The sequence below is a fragment of the Littorina saxatilis genome, linkage group LG14, assembly GCF_037325665.1.
Source record: "Littorina saxatilis isolate snail1 linkage group LG14, US_GU_Lsax_2.0, whole genome shotgun sequence".
Taxonomy (NCBI): Eukaryota; Metazoa; Mollusca; class Gastropoda; order Littorinimorpha; family Littorinidae; genus Littorina; species Littorina saxatilis.
The window spans coordinates 7,954,268-7,975,794 of NC_090258.1; the positions used below are offsets into that span (position 1 = coordinate 7,954,268).

The 21,527-nt window shown below is 43.3% G+C and overlaps 1 protein-coding gene across 1 annotated transcript in view; it reads left to right on the forward strand.

Annotated features, from left to right (window-relative positions):
- The first annotated feature begins 7,651 nt into the window (after nucleotides 1-7,651).
- LOC138947035 (uncharacterized) overlaps nucleotides 7,652-21,527 on the forward strand; it is an 82,850-nt gene continuing 68,974 nt past the window's right edge. The window contains exon 1 of the mRNA XM_070318463.1: nucleotides 7,652-7,771. The gene's annotated coding sequence lies outside the window, so the exon portion shown is untranslated. The remainder of the gene's footprint in view (nucleotides 7,772-21,527) is intronic.

Here is a 21,527-nt window from a genome sequence, read left to right on the forward strand (position 1 = left end):
TAACGGGAACTTCGGGTAATAAAGATGGCTACACCAGGTTCCTCAACTGTCTTGTTTACTTTGTGACCACGCAATACTACATGTTGGCAGCGGTGTTCAACCCACAAAACAGGTATCAGACATTAAATAACACAAAATGGCGAACAATGACCAAAATAATCGCTCAGTAACCCTACCTCCACCCAATCCATTCAATGGTTCCCCTGCGCATTGGGACACGTGGCTTTCCCGATATGACAGGTATTACCACGCAACAGGCCTATCTAAGAAGACAGAGAGAACAGGTCAGTACTTTCCTGTACACGATGGGAGAAGGGGCAGACGACATTTTAGCTACACTAAAAGTAGAAGAAGCCACAATCACACACGCTGATCTCAGAAAAGCAGTGGCTGGTTATTTTTCTGCAAGGAAAAATGTCATCGTCGAGAGGGCAAAGTTCAACAAAAGGGTACAACAGCCAGGCGAACCTGTGGAGACTTTCATCCAAGATGTTCACAAAATTGGAGCTGACTGCAAGTTTGCTGCTCTCCAAGATGAACTGATCAGAGACAGAATTGTAGCCCGGGTAATAGACGACGCTCTATCAGAGGAACTGCAGTCTAAAACCGACTTGACCCTTGACCTAGCCATACAACTCAGCAGGCAGGCCGAGGAGAGAAAACAGAACCAAAACATCCTGAGAAACACCTCAGAGACGGTCCATTTTGTCACCAAAAAGAAACACTACCAAAAAGGGTACGAAAAAGGCAATAACTTTCAGAAGACACAAACAAAACCCCGCGGCGCCTCTCACTCGGGAACTGAACATAGTTGCGGATATTGCGGAAAAGAACAACACCCGCGGTACAAATGTCCTGCAAGGCAAGCCACATGCACCAACTGCAGAAAGGAAGGCCACTATCACACAGTGTGCCGCCAACCACAACGCGTGCAGCAAATAGAAGAAGAGGAGGACTCTGACTCAGGCTCTTTTCTTGGCTGGGTCTATGAAGTTTCAGAAGACGATGGCACATGGTCTGCCCAAATTAAAGTCAACGGCATACCCCACGACTTTAAACTGGACACAGGCGCATCGGTCACAGTCGTGGGGGAAGCTTGGACAAAGGGAAAAACTCTGAAACCTTCAACGAAAGTACTGAGAGGTCCCGGGAACAACCCACTTCACGTATTGGGCACTCTCCAGGCAACACTGCAATACAAATCAAGTGAGATCCAAGAAACACTCTATGTCCTGAAGGGACAACCGTGTGCTCTCCTCAGCAAAACTGCATGCGTAAAACTTAATCTCATCGCCCGCATCAATTGCGTTTTTGCCCAATCTCCTTCCACGCCCCTCAGTCACACACACACCCGCAAGCCAAATGGACCCCAAAGCAGACTTTCCAGAACTGTTCTCGGCAAAGGGCTAGGGTCACTTCAAAAACCCTACCGCATCTCCCTTGATCCCACGGCCAATCCAACGTGCATCTACACCCCTCGTAAGATCGCACACCCTCTCCTGCCAAAGGTGAAACAGGAGATCGATGACATGCTACAGAAAGGGGTCATCTCGCCAGTCGAGGAGCCTACTAGCTGGTGCTCGGGAATGGTAGTTGTTCCTAAACCCAACGGCGCGGTTCGCATTTGCGTTGACCTCACCGGACTCAACAAAGCGGTGAAAAGAGAGGTCCACCCCATGTTTTCCGTAGATGAAAGTCTGGCGAAATTGGCAGGCAGCAAGATCTTCTCAAAACTTGACGCCAAGAGTGGATTTTGGCAGATCCCCCTCAGCGAAGGGTCCCGCCTTCTTACGACCTTCATCACACCCTTCGGCAGATACGCTTTCAACCGCCTTCCCTTCGGTATCTCTTCAGCTAGCGAGATATTCCAGCGAACCATGACAGAGATCCTCGAGGGGGTCGATGGCGTCATCTGCCACATGGATGATATCCTCGTTAATGCGCCAAACCGAGAGATTCACGACAAGATCCTGAAAACGGTCATGATGAAACTCAGAGACGCAGGGCTTACGCTCAATGAAAAATGTGAGTTCTTCAAAGACTCCATCTCCTTCCTGGGTCACATCATCGATCAGCATTGAATCCGGGTCGACCCACGGAAAGTCCAGGCTGTTCAAGACTTCCCAGCTCCAAAAAACAGTCACAGAGCTACAACGTTTTCTTGGAATGGTGAATCAACTGGCGAAATTCACTCCAGGCCTGGCAAACATGACACAACCACTTCGAGAGCTTCTGCGCAAAGACACATCATGGTTGTGGGGAGACGCACAACAGACGTCTTTCACCAACATCAAACAAGTCGCGTAAGGCGAAAATACAATATTTAGTCAAGTAGCTGTCGAACTCACAGAATGAAACTGAACGCAATGCCACTTTTCAGCAAGACCGTATACTCGTAGCATCGTCAGTCCACCGCTCATGGCAAAGGCAGTGAAATTGACAAGAAGAGCGGGGTAGTAGTTGCGCTAAGAAGGATAGCACGCTTTTCTGTACCTCTCTTTGTTTTAACTTTCTGAGCGTGTTTTTAATCCAAACATATCATATCTATATGTTTTTGGAATCAGGAACCGACAAGGAATAAGATGAAAGTGTTTTTAAATTGATTTGGACAATTTAATTTTGATAATAATTTTTATATATTTAATTTTCAGAGCTTGTTTTTAATCCGAATATAACATATTTATATGTTTTTGGAATCAGCAAATGATGGAGAATAATATAAACGTAAATTTGGATCGTTTTATAAATTTTTATTTTTTTTTACAATTTTCAGATTTTTAATGACCAAAGTCATTAATTAATTTTTAAGCCACCAAGCTGAAATGCAATACCGAAGTCCGGGCTTTGTCGAAGATTACTTGACCAAAATTTCAACCAATTTGGTTGAAAAATGAGGGCGTGACAGTGCCGCCTCAACTTTCACGAAAAGCCGGATATGACGTCATCAAAAACATTTATAAAAAAAATGAAAAAAACATTCGGGGATTTCATACCCAGGAACTCTCATGTCAAATTGCATAAAGATCGGTCCAGTAGTTTAGTCTGAATCGCTCTACACACACACACACACACAGACACACACACAGACACACGCACATACACCACGACCCTCGTTTCGATTCCCCCTCGATGTTAAAATATTTAGTCAAAACTTGACTAAATATAAAAACTGCTCATCTCAACACTGGTACTGGCTCATTATGACCCCAAGAAAGAAACTGTCATTGCAGCCGACGCCTCGAACACAGGCATTGGCGCAGTCCTGTTGCAAACAAGAGGACAAAACACGTCGCCCAGTCTGCTACATCTCACGTTCCCTCACAGACACAGAAACGAGATATGCTGTGATTGAAAAAGAAGCCCTAGCAGCCACATGGGCCTGTGACCGACTCAACGAGTACGTCTTAGGTCTTGACTTTACGATCGAGACAGACCACAAAACCTCGTTCCGCTTCTCAGCACCACAGAGATCGCAAAAATGCCACCTCGCATACAACGTTTCCGCCTGAGACTGATGCGCTTCAATCCCAAAGTGATACACGTGGCAGGAAAAGAACAAACAATGGCAGACGCACTCTCTCGTGCGCCAGCGTCAGATCCTCAAACGACAGATCTCAAATTTATCAACGAAGTCATTGCCTACATCAGACGTACAATTGAGATACTGCCCGCTTCAGCACAAAAACTAGACGAAATCAGACAAGCCCAAGAGACAGACACTGAACTGTCAGAAATCAGAAAACACTGCCTAAACGGATGGCCCGGCTACATGCCACAAAATCCACTGCTGCAGCAGTACTTCAAAAACAGACAGCACCTCACGATAGTCGATGATCTGCTGTTCTACGATGACCGCATCGTCATTCCCCTACAGTTACGCCTGGACACACTCAATCGTCTACATGAGGGACACCAAGGGGTCACCAAATGCCAAGCTCTAGCGCGCACTTCCGTCTGGTGGCCCAACATAACTGGACAGATCGAAGAGATGGTGAGAAAGTGCCAAACGTGCAGCAAACTGCGACCAGCGGCGAAAGAACCACTACTCCCTTCGTCAATACCTGACAGACCCTGGTCAAGATTGGGCATGGACCTTTTTGAACTCAAAGGCAAAACTTACCTGATTGTGGTGGACTACCTCTCGAGATGGATTGACATGCGCCCTTTCCACCAGTTGTCCAGCGCCGCAACCATCAACGCCATCAAGAGCGTCTTTGCCACGCACGGCATCCCCGACGTGGTGATGTCTGACAATGGGCCGCAGTTCTCCTCATATGAATTTCAAAAGTTCGCAGAGAACTACGGCTTCACCCATACTACCAGTTCTCCCAAATTCCCTCAGAGCAACGGTGAGGCTGAAAGAGCCGTACAGACCCTCAAAAACCTATTGAAAAAATCGGACGACCCGTACCTGGCCCTACTAACGTACAGGAGCACACCGATTCACAATGGCCTGGCCCCTTCTGAAATATTAATGGGCCGAAAACTCCGAACGCGACTACCCGTACATCCATCCACACTCCAACCGACACTCCTCAACAAAGAGCTGTGGAAAAAGAAGGAAGAAGACTACAAGGAAAAACAGCGACTCAACTACAATGCCAGGCATGCCGTTAAAACTCCGCCAAACCTGAACCCTGGGGATTCAGTTTTCATCAAAGACATGCAGACACCAGGGCAGATCCTCGAGCGACACAACAGTCCTCGCTCCTTCATCGTCCGCACTGAAAAAGGCACCCTTCGTCGCAACCAGTCACACCTCGTAGCGACTCCGGGTGCAGCCCCGCCGACGCCAAGGCGAACGCCACATCAAAACTGTCAACCAGCAAAACCAACTCCACCAGCATTGCCAGTCCCACCCGCCACTGTGGCGACACCAGGCATGACAACCCGCAGTGGTAGAGCAGTGAAAGCCCCAGACAAACTAAATCTGTGAAACAACCAGAACGGTCGCATGGTGCACTCTATGTCAGATGCCCTGGCCACAGCATCATGCATGCTGTCGCGACGGCTCTTGACAGCATATTATGACACGCCATGATTTGTGTTTTCATTTATAACCGAGTGTTTGTTCATTTTGCATGGTTAGTACTAGTCACATGTTTTACGTTTACCACTTTAATCTGTTAACCTGATGCAGTGCACCCATGCAACAAAGTGTAGATCCCAAATTGGTCCGAGAAAGGCCCTTACGGCTCACCAATTTGGGCAACTTAGCAGGAATGTGTGATTTGTGCAGAAATTGTGAAGATCCCACGTTGGTCAGAGAAAGGCCCTCAAGGCTCACCAACTGTGAACAATTAATTTTAATTAGAGTTTCACGTGTGTATTTTTTTTTTTTTTTTAGATGGTGGACATGTACATGTACATGCTATACATGTACTTTCTTTATTTGAAATCGCCAAAAGACATCCAGGATTGATGCTTTAGAGTGACAATTGTGAATGAGAGACCTCACATACGTGTTGTTGCAACAAACATTTTATTTTCACATGTTCATTTGGAAAAGGGGAGAGGGGTACATGAAGTTTGTAAGTTGAAGTTTACAAAAGTTTTAATGTTTGTTTAGTTTATAATTTTGTGTTAAGAAAATTGGTTTAAAAATATTCTAAAGAGGGAGGTGTTGTATAGGTCGAAGTACGCCCACTTCGGCCTACCATGCAGACGACGCAAGGGAAAGAACTCCCGCTTTGTAACGGGAACTTCGGGTAATAAAGATGGCTACACCAGGTTCCTCAACTGCCTTGTCTACTTTGTAACCACGCAATACTACAGTAAATACAGCCGCGAAAAAATAGCTCCCTTGAAACTGTCTTACAAATCAATTCCTTTGTAATTCAAAAATTACACAACACCATGAAAAATCATTATCGACGATCGCGAATCTGCTTATATCAATAATACATTACAAAAAGCTCTAAATATGTAAAAAAAAATAAAAAAATCAAAAAAAATCGGTTTCCTTGCCAGACAAGGAAACTCATAGCATCCTGTCGGGGAGAGAATGAGCCGAACTCATTTTGACCTGAGTTTAGGATGTCACCTCTCTGTGTTATACGCCAGAGCTGTGTACCAGTTTGTGACATACAATATCTCAGTAGCAGTCCTTTAAATGATTATAGCGTATATCAAATGTGAACTGGAATGTCTTCCTTCTTGCCCCCGCGGGTTAGGGGGAAGAATGTACCCGATGCTCCCCAGCATGTCGTAAGAGGCGACTCACGGATTCTGTTTCTCCTTTTACCCTTGTTAAGTGTTTCTTGTATAGAATATAGTCAATGTTTGTAAAGATTTTAGTCAAGCAGTATGTAAGAAATGTTAAGTCCTTTGTACTGCAAACTTACATTCTCCCAGTAAGGTAATACACTGTACTACGTTGCAAGCCCCTGGAGCAATTTTTTTATTAGTGCTTTTGTGAACAAGAAACAATTAACAAGTGGCTCTATCCCATCCCCCCCCCCTTTCCCCGTCGCGATATAACCTTGAACGGTTGAAAACGACGTTAAACACCAAATAAAGAAAAAGAAAGTAAAGTCCCAAATAGACACTCGTTCTGGGGACAGAACAACCAAGTTAGCATAGCATCTCTTCCCTCGACGACTGGATATATTAATGTCCTACAGGCACAGGGGCGGACGAGGGGGGTGCACAGGGTGCAGGTGCACCCCCCCTCCAGCACAAAAAAAAAAAAAAATTGGAAAGCTGATTCTATGACCATTTCTAAGTTCAAATGGCACCAGATGGCACCATTTTGCTTCTCTGGGCCAAAAATTGTTTCGGGGGGGCATGCCCCCGGACCCCCCTAGCAAATTCGGGCGCTTCGCGCCCATCACATTCACTTTCGATTCAAAGTGCACCCCCCCTTACAAAGCAACTGATCCGCCCCTGAGGCATACGTATTGTTGGCCTCTTTTAAGGACAGGAATGGGGTTATACGATAAAAGCATAGCATGTCTTCCCTTTACTTCCACCAAGCCTTCACTCAACGCTTTGGACAGTCGCCACTCCCCACTCCCATTTTCACACAATCACTCTCGGCTCTCCACCCGACGAACTCGGCGGGCCAAGCGTGACGATAGCAGTAACTGCGATCCTGGCCGGTGTAACACGAGAAAATTACTCCCACGAGATTTTTACTCCGGAGTAAAAATGTCGTACGAAAATTGTACTCCCTTCACGAAAAACTTACTCCCCCATAACACGAGAAAATTACTCCCCACGACAGGTGTGTTCCGAGTCACATTTCGGTCGAAAATGTTACTCCCCTGACGAATAAATAACGAATAAATTATTCCACCCTAACACGAGCAATTTACTGCCCACGCCAGGTGTACGCAACTTTTACTCCCTTGTCCCCTGTTAGTCTTGGTGGTGGAAGGGGTGGAGGGAGGGTAGCGCGACATTTGTTTGCGCGAGATCACGTATTGGCATTATCCCTTCGCCCGCATCTCATTTTCGCGTACGAGATTTTTACTGGAAGTAAACAAAATTGGGGAGTCAAAATTTCGTGGAGGGAGTAATTTTTTCGTGCCTTGAGGAGTTCTTTTCTCGTACAAAAGGTGTACTCGGAGTAAGAATTTCGTACGAAATTTTTACTCCGGAGTATATATTTCGTGGAGTAAGAATTTCGTGTTACACCGGCCAAGAATGGAGAAATGGCCTGACACCCGGAGATCCGTGTTGCCCTGTTTATATTGTGATTGCCGTCCAGACTCCAGTCATGTTTTGGGGAGTTTGGACTGCGTGAAAGACTGATTCGAGCGAAATGAAGGTACGTGTGTGTGGTGGGAGGGGGGTGGGGGTGGGTGTTGGGGGGCGAGGTTCGTGTAAGTGTGTGTGTGTAAGTGTGTGTGTTTGGTTTGTGTGTGTGTGTGTGTGTGTGTATGAGTGTGTATGTGTGTGTGTGTGGGTGTGTCAGTCAGTGTGTGTGTGTGGGTGTGTCAGTCAGTGTGTGTGTGTGTGTGTGTGTGTGTGTGTGTGTGTGTGTGTTAGGTGAAAGTGATTGGAGTGCATGTGTTTAGTGTCCGTGTGGTGTTTTGTGTAGGGTTAAGTTGGCGGCGTTTTGTAGTTTTTCTGTTGCAAGAACGTGTCGTGTGTGTGTGTGTGTGTGTGTGTGTGTATTGTGTGTGTTTGTGACTTGGGTTCAGCCTGTCGGCTCAAATCTCATTCCAATCACTGAGTACAGTACGAGAACGAGACGAGTATCTGAGTCGTATGTGATAATGATAATAATACTACGAATATTTGTAACGCGCACATATCTCACCAACAGGCGACTCAAGGCGCACATACACTCATTCACACACACGGAGACTTAAAGTCACTAACACACACACACCATCAACCATTTAAATATGTACAGTTATTCAGGGTGGGATGGGGGTGGGCAGTGTAGAATGCATGGATTATTTGGAAAAAAGGAATGTCTTGAGTGCAGATTTGAATGATTCGAGGGACTGTTGTTGACTGAGGGGGAGAGGTAGTGTGTTCCATTGGCTAGGTGCTTGGAAAGAAAATGAGCGTTGACCTGCTGTTTTGAGTTTGGTGTGGGGGATGTTGAGCTTGAGGGAGTCGGCAGATGATCTGAGTGCTCGTGAAGGGACATAGAGAGAGAGAGAGAGAGAGTCAGAGAGATAGGCAGGGGCGAGACCATGGAGGCATTTGTAGGTGAGAGTGTTGGTTTCGTATGTGATACGGGCAGGAACGGGTAAACCACTGATAAAGAGGTATTCTCTTTAGCCAACAAGCAAGATCACATCTCCGTGAACAGCTGAAACTGAAAAATGATCTGATTACTAGCACGTAACGTACACATACAAGCTTTGTTTCACCAACCGGCACCAGACGTATACACTATCCATACGCATCATTCTGGTTTTATAGCCGATGTTCTGAAATAACTCTGTCGGGTTTGTTTGGGCTGTGAAAGAGTGAATACCCTTGATTTCTCAAGGACAAATAAATTCACACGTGCTCCATTCCACGTGTTTCAGACACACCCCTCGCTAGTGATTGACCCCTCGAATGTTTGTCCCCGTAAAAAAACAAAGGCTGTTCACTCTTTCAAATCCCATACAAACCCGACAGAGTTATTTCCGAAATTCGTCTATTTTTTTATTTTTTTTTTTCATTTGGAGAATAGCTTTGTTTTCAAACTGTCTGGCTGGTTTTATATGTTTGGTCATAACGTGACTGGTCGTCATTTGCATAATATATATTCATCTCCAAGACACCGCTGCAAGCAGCATGCTCCTTGTTGTTTTTTCCTCTCTTTTTGTCTGGCGCCTGTTGTTCTATTCAATTTTTGTCGTGGCATAACTTTTCGTGTCAAGATCACATCTTCGCTAACGGCAGAAACGCAGTGGGTTGGAGGGAAAGTAACGTCATTGTTAAATCCACTCTGTTCGGACATAATATCAGTGTGATGACTGCTTTGTGTTGTGAAAGAGGTATGTTTAAACTTAAATTCCTTTTCCATAACGTTATTTTCTAATTGCGGGAAAATTCGAATCGCTTCCTTCCAGTGGAAAGCTAGCAGCAACAAGAATCGCGCTACCCAGGAGTGTGTGTGTCTGCCGGTGTGTGTGTGTGTGTGTGTGTGTGTGTGTGTGTGTGTGTGTGTGTGTGTGTGTGTGTGTGCATGTGTGTGTGTGTGTTTGTGTACTCAGCCACCTGCACGTATGGCAGAATAACTGAGGTCTTTTACGTGCCACTGTGGTGACACGGAGGTTGGACATGAATACCGTCTCTGAGACTGTATTTTAAGTTGACCCGTGCCCTTCCCGGACTGGTGAGGAAGTCTTAAACCAAGAATCACTAGTCCAGGGCCGATGTACAAGAGAGAGAGAGAGAGACAGAGACAGAGAGACAGAGAGAGACAGAGAGAGAGAGAGAGACAGAGAGAGAGAGAAAGAGAAAGAGAGAGAGAGAGAGAGAGAAAGATAGAGAGAGAGAGAGAAAGAGAAAGAGAAAGAGAGAGAGAGAGAGAGAGAGAGAGAGAGAGAGAGAGAGAGAGAGAGAGAGAGAGAGATTATTATAAGGAGTCCCTTGCGTGTGCACAACCCGCGGCTAGAGAATAGGTAAAACAATTCAATCTAAGGCAATGCAATTAATGTTAATTGCCTATAATTTGACAACGGCATCATAACAAATAGTCCGTGATCTGAGTGGCATAAATAGGTGAATTGTTATCATTTGGGAATCCTCCATACGCTAAGCTGCTTTGTGAAGTATTGTATCTCTGCTATTCTAAACAGGCCTCAAAAAAAACTTCTAATGGTACCTTTCATAACAGAATTTGTCTTCAAAGGGGGTCACTGCCTGCAAAAATGCTTGACTTAGAAAAAGGGGGTTACTTACTAAAAGACACATAATTCTGCTCAGAATGCATTTTTGGTGGACAAAGTCTGAAGCAAAACTAACAGCATATGTATGAAGTGTTGACGCATTGCAATAAATAAAGTCAATGCAGTGACGTCATTGTGCAAATGACGCAATAATTGCGACATGTAATGAAAAAAGGAAAATCTATATGTTCCTTTCGTTTTTAGTTTTATTGAAGTCAATACAAAACCCTGATCAAGGAATCTTGTGCTGCCAAACGTTTATACATCAATTGTGACTAAAAGTATGAAGATTGTTGAAAGTCTGACAGGAGCGTTTTTACAGAATCGCCACCTCTTTAAAGCGACCATTTAGTTAGAATTACATGCCCACAGTTTCGAATTTCAATAAAAACTTGTTTTTCACGAAACAATTGTGTTTAAAAGTGTTTAGAAAAAGACAAATTCTGTTTATTTTTGTCATTATCGTCAACTTGTTGCATGTGCTTTAGATTCTTCTGATTCTTTTGCTATTTAATGCCAGAGATGGGACAAAATTTTGCTTCAAAAACGTGTTTTGGGTTCTCAGCATTATAAGTTACTTTGAACACCATATTATAATCATTGTGCAATGTCATTTTGTCGTTTTGTCTTTCTTGCAATAAAATGATTATTTAAAAAAAATATGCTATTAACGTTCGACACCATTTTGAATAATGTTGACGATGTTTTCTCAGAATCAATTTTTGAGCATCAGTGCCGTCATTGGGACATATTCATCTTCTAGACTAACTGTCCAATCTTCTTGCTCTTTTTTGTCTTTTCACCAGAAATAGTGTCTTTGTGTAGTAACAGAGAGTCATTTTAAGAATGACCAAGGAATGATTTCAGAAATTCTGTCAAAGTACAAAAACTTTTATTTTGTGCTAATGATATCTACCAACGAATCAAATCTGTTCATAACATTGACAACTTTGCTCTGATCTTGCATGCAAGGACCTTTTAAGAATAAAACAAAACATTCTGCGAAGTTCTCTCTTTATTTTTCTGGAAGACGGATCGGTCCCCAAAACTATATGTTTTATCAAAAGAAGTCACAACAAACTTCCATTTTGACCAACGATGCAAACAACACTTTATTTCCGTGCCATGTCTGCCCTCAAGTCGTTGTTTTGTCCTTTATTTAAGCTGTAAGAGTCTAGTAAATAGAAAGTGTGTGTGTGGGTGTTTTTGTGTGTGTGAGTGAGTGTGTGTGTATGTGTGTGTGTGTGTGGGTGGGTGTGTGTATGTGTGTGTGTGTGTGTGTGTGTGTGTGTGTGTGTGTGTGTGTGTGTGTGTAACAAGTAAGAGAGAGAGATTCTATACGTTGTTTGTATTCTTGACCAAACTATGACATTTTACACAGATCGAGACAGTCAGTCTTCCTCCGAGACCGGGCTAGCGGTCGAGGTGAACAGTTATTGTCGAGATCTGTGTAAAATGTCATATGTTGGTCAAAAATACAAATAACATTTATGTATCGATCGATTCTGGTTAGCGTTTGCTGTACAAAATTCTGTACACGATTTTCATCCCTATCTTTTCAACCTCGTAGCCCCGGAAAGTCATAAATAGACCACAGCTTTTAGTGATAACGTTGTGCGGGTGCTACCCACGTGCTGCAGCTGTAAATTTCGTTCACGTTTTCCATTTACTTGTCACTGCGGCTGCGCTGCGCAAGTTATTTTGCCTAGGTCAAGGCCGAACTTTAGGCCTACGGAGAAATATCGCTGGATATTTTCTCACTAGAATAACAGAGAGAAAGAAGCTACAGCTAGGTCAACGTGCTTTTCAAACTCTTTTTGAAACACTCCTCTACAAAAGCGTGTGACCTTTGACGAAGAATAAAGTTTTCTGTCTACGATATTCTTCGTATACTGCTTTCTCTTGCTGTAAGACGGAGAACACAATGTATCTTCTTCTTCTTCTTCGTTCATGGGCTAAAACTCCCACGTTCACTCATGTGTTTGCACGAGTTGGTTTTTACGTATATGACCGTTTTTATCCCGCCATTCAGGCAGTCATATGCCGCTCTCGAAGGAGAACACAAGGTATGAACTGCTTTCTGTTGCTGTACTCCCCATTGCATCAGGTATGAACTGCATTCTGTTGTTAAAACTCTCGGAACATGAGGTATGAACTGCTTTCTGTTGTTAAAACTCTCAGACTATGAGGTATGAACTGCTTGCATTTGTAAAAACGTGACTCTCAGAAGATCAGGTATGAACTGCTTTCAGTTGTTTAAACTCGCCAAATATTAGGTATGAACTGCTTTTTGTTGTTAAAACTCTCGGGACATGAGGTATGAACTGCGTTCTGTTGTTAAAACTCAGAATATCAGGTATGAACTGCTTTCATGTTCTTTAAACTCTCCAAATATGAGGTATGAACTGCTTTCTGTTGTTAAAACTCTCAGAATATGAGGTATGATCTGCTTTCTGTTGTTAAAGCTCTCAGATTATGAGGTATGAACTGCTTTCTGCTGTTAAAGCTCTCAGAATATGAGGTATGAACTGATTCCGGTTGCTGTAATTCTGTATCGGTGTATGTGTATGTAAGGGCGAGTGGGAGAGAGAGACTCTCAAGACTCAAATGGTTTACTGGTTAGGCAATCTGCCCATTACCAAGTGGGGATGGGGGGATGGGGCATAATTATTACAACACTTTTCAAAATCGAACGCGTGTCCGCGTACACCCGTTGTTTACTGACAGGGTGTGTCCTATGTCAGACGCGTAGTTTACCGATACAGTTTGTGTTCACACATGGTTTCATTGCCAATGTTCGTACGATATATCTCCGTCGCGATATAACCTTGAATGGTTGAAAACGACGTTAAACACCAAATAAAGAAAAGTAAAGTACGATATATCAAAGTTCAAGTCTGAAGGTAAACCCTGAGAAGATTAACCAGAGCGTGCAAGTCCTTGGTCACATGGTCTATTTCGCGTCGGTAGAGTTTTCGTCGCACATCCGTGGTCTCCTCAATGAATGCCAGTCGTTCTGCTTCATCCCAACTCATGTCTACTTTGTCCCTGTTAAACGCCCAGTAGAGTGTTTCAGCTTTGATGCAGTCATACGTGAATATAAAGTCTTCAGATTTTGCAAGCAGCTGTTTAGAAGAAGCATTGTACACCACTCTCTTCAAAGACTTGTGTTTTGTCTAGCACACAGTGCAGTTTCTGTCTTGTTCTGGGTTTCATAGTCATTTCTACACCCCCCGCGGGCTAGGGGGAAGAATTTACCCGATGCTCCCCAGCATGTCGTAAGAGGCGACTAACGGATTCTGTTTCTCCTTTTACCCTTGTTAAGTGTTTCTTGTATAGAATTATGAATATAGTCAATGTTTGTACAGATTTTAGTCAAGCAGTATGTAAGAAATGTTAAGTCCTTTGTACTGGAAACTTGCATTCTCCCAGTAAGGTCATATTGTACTACGTTGCAAGCCCCTGGAGCAATTTTTTGATTAGTGCTTTTGTGAACAAGAAACAATTAACAAGTGGCTCTATCCCATCCCCTCCCCCCCCCCCCCCCCCCCCTTTCTCCGTCGCGATATAACCTTGAACGGTTGAAAACGACGTTAAACACCAAATAAAGAAAGAAAGAAAGAAAGTCATTTCTACAGCAAGCTCTTTTGTGTCCCCTATAGTGTACTCCCTTTGCAAAGCATCTTCTCAGCTTCAGCCAACAGCTTTTCGACATGTTCCTCTGTGTCACTCCCTGACGTAAAGTTGTCACTGTCAAAAGCCACGCACGTGGAGTCAATGGATTGCTGCAAGGCAGGCCCGTCACCTTGGATGGAATGTGGCTCCGTGATTCACGTGCTTCAATCACACAGCTCGCCCTACTGTCAACGTGTTTGTGGGAGAGAGAGAGAGAGAGAGACAGAGAGACAGAGAGAGAGAGAGAGAGAGAGAGACAATGACAATGACAATTCTTTATTTTACAGAGACAGAGAGAGAGAGACAGAGAGACAGAGAGAGACAGAGAGAGAGAGAGAGAGAAGAGAGAGAGAGAGAAAGAGTCAAATAAGTCGAAATGTATTTCTGCAAGGCAGGCCCGTCACCTTGGATGGAATGTGGCTCCGTGATTCACGTGCTTCAATGTTCAAAACACAGCTCGCCCTGCTGTCAACGTGTTTGTGGGAGAGAGAGAGACAGAGAGACAGAGAGACAGAGAGAGCACCTTATTGAGCTTTGTATGGAGCATTTAACTGAGTATACGGGCCAAGGCTATCACGTTCACAGCTAAACTTATATAGCCTATGATTACAGCCCGTATAGCTCTAAGCAGAGATCTGCTACAGTATCTCTGCTCAGACGTCACGTGAATCACACCATTGAAATGACATTCTTTCCGTCCTCTATAGGCGACGAAATAGGTCAAATTTTGCCGGCGTCGAAGCATTTTCCACTAAAAAGTGCACAAAATTTGACCTATTTCGTCGCCTATAGAGGACGGAAAGAATGTCATTTCAATGGTGTGATAACATTCTTTCCGTCACGTGACGTCTGAGCTATACGGGCTGTAATCATAGGCTATATAAGTTTAGCTGTGAACGTGATAGCCTTGGCCCGTATACTCAGTTAAATGCTCCATACTAAAGCTCAATAAGGTGGAGAGAGACCACCCATTGCACACCGGTTGGACCGTACATTTAGACAGAGAGAGACTGAGAGAGAGAGAGAGAGAGAGAGAGAGAGAGAGAGAGAGAGAGAGAGAGAGAGAGAGAGAGAGTCAAATAAGTCAAAATGTATTTCTCTTTGTGCGTCTGTGAGTGTGTGTGTGTGTGTGTCGGTGCCGGCGTACATGCGCGTGTATGTGTGTGTGCGTACGTCCGTGCGTGCGTGCGTACGTGTGTATGTGTGTGTCTGTGTGGTTGATGTCTGTCTGTCTGTCTTTACCTGTCTATCTCAGCCTGTATGTCACTGTCTTTTTGTGCAGACACAATAAGATCACCTAACACAAGGTGAAATTTCGCAATACGTATGACACTGAACAAATACTGATAACCAATACCCTCGACCTGGCCTTGCCCGATTTTTGAACACTGCAATGTTTGTAGAACAGCGTGTGAAAGGTGACATGAAGAACATGTAGCCTATTCCCCTGTAATGCTCAAATGTCATTACTGATGCAGAGAAAATAAAACCGATATTTTTCCTATACACCTGAAACGCATTTCACACACGAGAAAAAAAATGTTCAAAGGCTGATTGCTTTTTCTGCACCTTCAATGGCCTTGTTGTATACCATTACTGATGGCTTTTTTCTTTTTTTTCTCCGTTTTTTAAATTAAGTTTCTGTCTAGTTTTGGACGTCGTTAAATTGGAGAGTTTGACCCTGAGAACTTTAAATGGCATTTGTTCGAGATGATGGATATTGAGCACACACACAATGAAAGAAGGTCACTGAACACGGGCAGGGGTATGATCACACTACAGGGGTATGATCACACTACAGGGGTATGATCACACTACAGGGGTATGATCACACTACAGGGGTATGATCACACTACAGGGGTATGATCACACTACAGGGGGCCCGGTAGCTCAGTTGGTAGAGCACTGGACTTTTGATCAGGTCGCAGGTTCGAATCCGGACCGGGACAGACACGGTACGTCAACTTTATGTGCAGACCCAGAGATGGAAGCCATATCCCATCACCGTGTCACCACAATGGTACGTACAAGACCTCGGTCATTCTGCCATAAGTGCAGATGGCTGATACCACCTAAACACGCATACACTTGTGTATCTCGTCAAAAGCCATGAGGGCGTAAAACTCGAATCAAATACATGTAAACCCATATCCTGTCCTTAAGAAGCGTAATATTTAGCCTGTAGGACCTAAAGCTAGCATTCTCTTTTCTTATCACACTACAACAAGAAAGAAAGTTAAAAGACACTTTATTATTTTCTTGGTATAGTTTGACAAAGTAGGCCGCCTTTACAAAACTGCGCTGTCGAACATGACTTGTTATGAGCATCCAAAACCGACAGAAAAAGGAGTGCAAATGTATACCGAGTCAGGGCTGTTCTTTTAAGCTGTACTTAGCTTCATACAACTCAAGGACTTTTATAGTATGGTTTTATATATTCGTGCTTGCCCCGTCGTTATCGTTATTTCCCGCCGTTTCCTTTGGCTAGAGTAAACTAATGGGAAAGCGCCGTAATAAAAGTCTGCCATTAGTTGCCACTAATCGATGGAAGGTTGAACAGCGCTCAAACGAGTAATCGCTAGGACAGTCGATATGGCCACATGGCCAACTTCTCGCCAATTTGACCGCGTCAATTTTTCGCCGACTTTTAGCAAACAAATGTCTGTAAATCGACCATGTGAACAGCACTTTACATGCAAAAATACACTGCGTGAACCATTCCACAGAGTATGTCGGTTCCTGCTTCTCGTCTTTCCAGATTGCATTCCTCTCCATGCGTCACTGATGTTGGAGCATAGTGATCGTGATAACATGGTCGTACGAGACCAGAATAACATCACGCACTCTTGTCTGGAATACCTTTAAAGCCACAGTCCTTCCCGTTAATGAGATACGACACCGATTGAACGAAACAATTCCTCTCTTCTTGGCCCTCACAACTGAACAAAAAATACCCTGGCGCCAAAAGCAAAAGCAAATTTTGACAATACATCGTTATTGCGAATAATGGCGTCACGTCAAAGTTCTGTCTCTTTTTATTTATATCCCCCGAGGAAATGACAAAGAAGTGCCAAAATAGCGTTAGTCTCGGTGACATCGTCATATAAGCAGAGAGAGAAACAAGTCGCGTAAGGCGAAATTACTACATTTAGTCAAGCTGTGGAACTCACAGAATGAAACTGAACGCACTGCATTTTTTCACAATGACCGTAGTCCGCCGCTAGTGCAAAAGGCAGTGAAAGTGACGAGCCTGTTCAGCGCGGTAGCGGTTGCGCTGTGCTGCATAGCACGCTTTACTGTACCTCTCTTCGTTTTAACTTTCTGAGCGTGTTTTTAATCCAAACATATCATATCTATATGTTTTTGGAATCAGGAACGGACAAGGAATAAGATGAAATTGTTTTTAAAACGATTTCGGAAATTTAATTTTAATCATAATTTTTATATTTTTTAATTTTCAGAGCTTGTTTTTAATCCGAATATAACATATTTATATGTTTTTGGAATCAGAACATGATGAAGAATAAAATAAAAGTAATTTTGGATCGTTTTATAAAAAAAATAATTGTAATTACAATGTTCAGATTTTTAATGACCAAAGTCATAAATTAATTTTTAAGCCTCCATGCTGAAATGCAATACCGAAGTCCGGCCTTCGTCGAAGATTGCTTGGCCAAAATTTCAATCAATTTGATTGAAAAATGAAGGTGTGACAGTGCCGCCTCAACGTTTACAAAAAGCCGGATATGACGTCATAAGACATTTATCGAAAAAATGAAAAAAACGTTTGGGGATTTCATACCCAGGAACTCTCATGTAAAATTTCATAAAGATCGGTCCAGTAGTTTAGTCTGAATCGCTCTACACACACACACACGCACAGACAGACACACACACACACACACACACACACACACACACACACACACACACACACACACACATACACCACGACCCTCGTCTCGATTCCCCCTCTATGTTAAAACATTTAGTCAAAACTTGACTAAACAAGAGGCGAAGCCTTCAAGGCTCACGTAAGAAATCGACAAACAGTAACACAAACTCAATCACTCCGTCACACATACACACCCACACACACACACACACACACACACACACACACACACACACACACACACACACACACACACACACACACACACACACACAGTAAGCATAGGTGAAACTATGCAAGAAAGCGAGACCCTGGATCTGCCAAGAAGTCTCGGCCCGCTCACAATAACAATGACCGAGACTTTCAGTAATTCCTTTGCGTGACGTCTAACCCTCTTACGTCATAATGTGACGTCTTCAAATAGTTTCTATCACACACGTCGAACACTTTTGACCGAGACTGACGTAATCCATAGACTCGGAAATGTTAAAGTTTCTACCACAGACATACACACATACATACATACGCACGCACGCACGCACGCACGCACGCACGCACAGACAGACAAAGTTTATCATCGCATAGGCTACACTTACGTGAGCCAAAAACACATCGCAATGACACCACCAGTCTGAGCATGTATCGGTATCGTATCTCATTAAGAGAGTCCGGCTCACCATCTCAGTTCTGGCCAGAATTTTAGATGGTGTAAGACCTTTCTCTCTTTCTTTATTTGGTGTTTAACGTCGTTTTCAACCACGAAGGTTATATCGCGACGGGGAAAGGGGGAAGATGGGATAGAGCCACTTGTCTATTGTTTCTTGTTCACAAAAGCACCAATCAACAATTTGCTCCAGGGGCTTGCAACGTAGTACAATATGTAGAGGTTACATGCCGAGTCTCAGTGATTATCAAAAATAATGGTCGAAGTTAGCGGATCATGAAAAATGCGAGCTTTAGCGAGCTTTTTCATGACCGCGAACTGAGACCATTATTTTTTATAATCACTGAGACGAGGTGTGTAACCTCTTTATTCCTCCTTTCTTCAGTTATTCAAAGAAAAGAGGAGTTTTTTTGCGAAAGTTTGATCGAATCCTATTCTCTCAACCAGTCAACCTGCGCAGGCGATCGATTAATGCGCGGTTGTATAGTTCCGTGCAAATCATTCCATTCTGTTAACACTTCTCGTCAGTTTTCCTATTTTGGGCTAAAATCAAGTACACAGATATGCTGTTATTCTGCTGTGGCGGCAAAGGCAGATATTGTGTGTTCTGTATATGTTTTGGTATCGTTTAGGATAATGTTTTTTCGTCAAATGGGACTAGCAGACGAACTTTTGCACCCGTGTTCCAACGTTAAAAACTGTATGAAGTTAAGTTTTCTGGGGAAAATAGTGTATGAAACCGCTTTATGTTGTTTAAATTGATGAGATGTGTGCATTTGGTTGCGTGTGATCTGTTTATTAAATGAAATATTGTTGAAAACTGACCGTCGGATTGCAGTCTGTTGTCGAAGAAACTGAGTGAAAAGAAGGGGAACTACTCTTGTCGCTAGACAAAGTATGAGTTACTTGCCTTGGGAAATTGCTTGTGATGAACGTCTGATCTAGATTCAGAAAACAACCGAACTCATGGATTTTATATGGAGATTCATGTGTTCAGGCCTGTAGTTGTTAATTTAAATGCGGTATGTTTGTATTGTTTGCTCCAGAGATGTATACTTTGTACATTAGAGCGTTCGGAACTTTTCAGTCACAAAAAGTAGTACCGAAACAGAACAGTTTCTCAACCCATTGCACTATCGAGGATTCAGGCTGTTGCTGGGTCGTTATTTGTTTGGTTGCTGGGTCATTATCGAAAAATAACTACCCCTACAAGTTTACAGAGGTAAAGAAGCAGAGGGGGGAATAAATCACCTTACTGGGAGAATGCAAGTTTCCAGTACAAAGGACTTAACATTTCTTACATACTGCTTGACTAAAATCTTTACAAAAGTGGACTATATTCTATACAAGAAACACTTAACAAGGGTAAAAGAACAACTTTGACTTTGCTCACTCGGCGCCTCGTTTCCCTTTGCCACCAGCTATTTACACCCCTGGTATAGGGGTGTGTATAGGATTCGGTCCATGTGTTTGTTTGTTTGTTTGTGTTCGCATATAGATCTCAAGAATGAACGGACCGATTGTCACCAAACTTGGTGAACAGGTTCTATACATTCCTGAGACGGTCCTTACAAAAATTGGGACCAGTCAAACACACGGTTAGGGAGTTATTGGTGTGTATAGGATTCGGTCGATGTGTTTGTTTGTTTGTTTGTGTTCGCATATAGATCTCAAGAATGAACGGACCGATCGTCACCAAACTTGGTGAACAGGTTCTATACATTCCTGAGACAGTCCTTACACAAATTGGGACCAGTCAAACACACGGTTAGGGAGTTATTGGTGGATTAAAATTATACAAGGACTTATAGAGGCACATATTAATGGTCAAAGGGAAATAACCATTCTCACTGCCACCAACTGAGAAGGTTATTTCCCTTTGACGGGGGTGTTTTTCCTACCTCGGAGGAATTTCTTGTTGTGCACGTTTTCGCACGAGGACTGTTCACGTATTTTCACGTGTCTTTCAAGCTGGTCTGCGTGTCTCATCAGGTGTGCCACGCCTGCCCTAGTTTGTGCACGTATTAGAAGACCACAGGCCAAACGACAAAATCTAATGCGGTCAGCATTTTACCCTTTGTCTTGCATGTGAACATTAAATGTTGTCCAAGAGAGCAAGTGGCAGTACTTTCTCTTCTATTGTCTCTGGTTGTTTTAGTTATTTATTTTTTTTTAGTTACTTTTGAAATAGTTACCTTTGATTGATACCTTAGTTTACCCTATATTTTACATTAACACGCGAGACTGCGTGTCTAAATATTTTGTTTTCGATTGTTTTTGATTGTTGACTTTAACTGTCGACGTTGTTGATTGTGTGTTTGTTTGATTGTTGGTTTGTTTGCTTGTTGTTGTTTGTTTGCTTGTTGTTGTTTGTTGTTGTCCACAATGACTTCATGCCTGATGCAAAAGGATGGGGCGCACGTGTCGGGGAGATTGTCTCACACCCTTGGCTCTGCCTTGTTTGATTTTTTGCAACGAGCTGTGACCTAGATGGGTGGGTGTAGTCTGTCTCAATACAGAGCCAGTGTGGGAAGTTATCTCCCTGTTGCGTCAGCACTATCTGTGTATAAACTATCTTTTCTTAACAGGGGAAATATCCAGTCACTTATGATTATTCTCGTTCGTGGTAGTGCTGGCTTGTCTCTTGCGTTGTTTTTGTTTTTATTTCCTGCCCGGAAGCTTACTCGTAACGACCCAATGTGTTGTTCCGACATTGCTGTGAACTTTGCTGGTTCGATGTGGAAATATGCCACCTCACTCATTTTTTGTGCTGATTCTGTGAATTTTACATCTCAAACCATATCTATTGCAATTTGCTTATTGTTGATTATGTGTGGTGATATCCATCCTAATCCTGGACCAAGCACAACCCGAGGGGATGGGATCTCTATTGTTCATGTAAACGCTCGCAGTCTTCAATAATTTATAAGACACCGTTCCTTGAGGC